Raw genomic sequence first — 3,076 nt, forward strand, 5'->3', positions numbered from 1 at the left:
GGAGAAGAAGAAGTTAGTTCAGTCAATTCTGCAACATTCTTCATCTAACACGATCAGCTTCTTCAAAACAACATCACTGATTATTTTTGTTGAACTTTTAAATAAAATATCAGAATTTGAAGCTCAGATCTGCTTCCTGTTCCTCAGATCTGCTTCCTGTTCCTCAGATCTGCTTCCTGTTCCTCAGATCTGGTCTGACGGAATTCAAAACCCAACTGAGACTACAATCAGATGTCAGCGGGTAACCGAGGAGACGGGGGGCGAGCAATCAAACAAGTGGACCTCTCAGATTTATCACCTGGATGGAAACGTCACAGAAGTTCAGCCGAGCGCAAAGAAAGAAAGTTTGATTCTGTTTTATAGTCAGACCTTAACAAACTGTCCAGTGGTGGTTGGTTTGTGTTACATTTCAGCTGTTTTACATCTTTTTATGTTACAGTTTGGTCGTTTTATGTCATTTACAGGTTGTTTCATGTCATGTTGTCATTTTACAACATTTGTGGTCATTTTGTGCAACATTTTGGTCGTTTTATGTGTTTTTGGGGTCATTTTTCTCATTGAAGTCACCTGGAAGAAGGTTCTTCGGTCTGAGGAGACAAGAATGGAGCTTTTAATCCATCAGACTAGATGATATGTTTGGACACTAAACACTGAACATCATCACAAACACACCATCCACACTGTGAATCATGGTGGTGGCAGCATCATGATGTGAAGCATGGTGGTGGTAGCATCATAATGTGAAGCACGGTGGTGGCAGCATCATGATATGAAGCATGGTGGTGGCAGCATCATGATATGAAGCACGGTGGTGGCAGCATCATGATATGAAGCATGGTGGTGGCAGCATCATGATGTGAAGCACGGTGGTGGCAGCATCATGATATGAAGCATGGTGGTGGCAGCATCATGATATGAAGCACGGTGGTGGCAGCATCATGATATGAAGCATGGTGGTGGCAGCATCATGATATGAAGCACGGTGGTGGCAGCATCATGATGTGAAGCACGGTGGTGGCAGCATCATGATATAAAGCATGGTGGTGGCAGCATCATGATTTGAAGCACGGTGGTGGCAGCATCATGATGTGAAGCACGGTGGTGGCAGCATCATGATGTGAAGCACGGTGGTGGCAGCATCATGATGTGAAGCACGGTGGTGGCAGCATCATGATGTGAAGCACGGTGGTGGCAGCATCATGATGTGAAGCACGGTGGTGGCAGCATCATGATGTGAAGCATGATGGTGGCAGCATCATGATGTGAAGCACGGTGGTGGCAGTATCATGATGTGAAGCATGGAGGTGGCAGCATCATGATATGAAGCACGGTGGTGGCAGCATCATGATGTGAAGCACGGTGGTGGCAGCATCATGATGTGAAGCACGGTGGTGGCAGCATCATGATGTGAAGCACGGTGGTGGCAGCATCATGATGTGAAGCACGGTGGTGGCAGTATCATGATGTGAAGCATGGAGGTGGCAGCATCATGATATGAAGCACGGTGGTGGCAGCATCATGATGTGAAGCACGGTGGTGGCAGTATCATGATGTGAAGCATGGAGGTGGCAGCATCATGATATGAAGCACGGTGGTGGCAGCATCATGATGAGTCAAACAGTCAAACTGTTTGATCAGTTTTTTGAAGAGGAATGAAGTGAAACTGAAGCTTCTATAGTCTTTTTTTTGGTAAACTGTTGTCAAAAAACCCAAATAAAACGTTAAACTAACGAGAGCAGAAATCCTCGGAGTGCGTGACGGTATAAGCGCTAATGTATGCTGATTTATGGGACGACTTTCAGGCCGAGGCTGCGGTTGAATTTAGGTGCCGGAGTCTCCGAGGAACGCTGGAGCTTTTGAGAACAGATTTAATTTGTTTGGCCAGGCCGGCCTAGCGTGAGAAAAATGCAAAGCAGCTCCTTCTCAGACTCACAGGGACTCCTCCATCCTCTGCTTTTCATCATTCACTCCTCCATCCTCTGCTTTTCATCATTCACTCCTCTATCTTCTGCTTTTCATCATTCACTCCTCCATCCTCTGCTTTTCATCATTCACTCCTCCATCCTCTCTGCTTCCACCTTCAAAAACAGCGTGTTTAATATTAACATGTACATATGCACACGCCACCAGGACACGCAGGCTGACACGTCCCTCGCTCCTCCCCGTAATGAAACGTGATTAGAGGCTGACATGTTGATAGAGTTTCACACTTCATCAGACCGTTAGAGAAATACCTGAATCCCAGCCGCTAATGAGAAGAAAGAGACTAGAGAGGGAGGCCACCAACACTCCATGACTCCTCTGAAGGAGAGGCTAGTGAGGGAGGCCACCAAGACTCCATGACTCCTCTGAAGGAGAAAGAGACTAGAGAGGGAGGCCACCAAGACACCTTGACTCCTCCGAAGGAGAGACTAGAGAGGGAGGTCACCAAGACTCCATGACTCCTCTGAAGGAGAAAGAGACTAGAGAGGGAGGCCACCAACACTCCATGACTCCTCTGAAGGAGAAAGAGACTAGAGAGGGAGGCCACCAAGACTCCAGGACTCCTCTGAAAGAGACTAGAGAGGGAGGGCACCATTTTATGAGTTTTTGTGGTGTTTGCGTCATATTTTGTCCATTTTAAGCCTTAATGTGGTTGTTTTTGTGCAACATTTTGGTTGTTTTATGTGCTTTTGTGGTCATTTTTCTTCACATTGTGTTCATTTCATATCATTTTGTGGTCATTTGCATACAATTTTGGTTATTTTTTGGGCTTGTTTTGTCAACATTTTTTTCCATTTTGTACCTTTTTGTAGTTATTTATTGTCACATTTTGTTAATTTTCCATCCTTCTGTGGTGTTTGCATCACATTTTGGTCATTTTATGTCTTCTTGTGATTGTTTTTGTGCAACATTTCGGCTGTTTTACGTCTTTTTTTTGTTACACTTTGGTCATTTCATATCTTTTTGGGCTGTTTTGTGTCACATTTTGTTTGTTTTGCATATTTTTGTGGTTATTTTGTGCAATATTTTGGTAATTTTACGTGCTTTTGTGACAATTTTTCTCATATTTTGGCGATTTCATATTATTTTGTGG

Source organism: Amphiprion ocellaris, unplaced genomic scaffold (genome assembly GCF_022539595.1).
Source record: "Amphiprion ocellaris isolate individual 3 ecotype Okinawa unplaced genomic scaffold, ASM2253959v1 Aocel_unscaffolded267, whole genome shotgun sequence".
Lineage (NCBI taxonomy): Eukaryota > Metazoa > Chordata > Actinopteri > Pomacentridae > Amphiprion > Amphiprion ocellaris.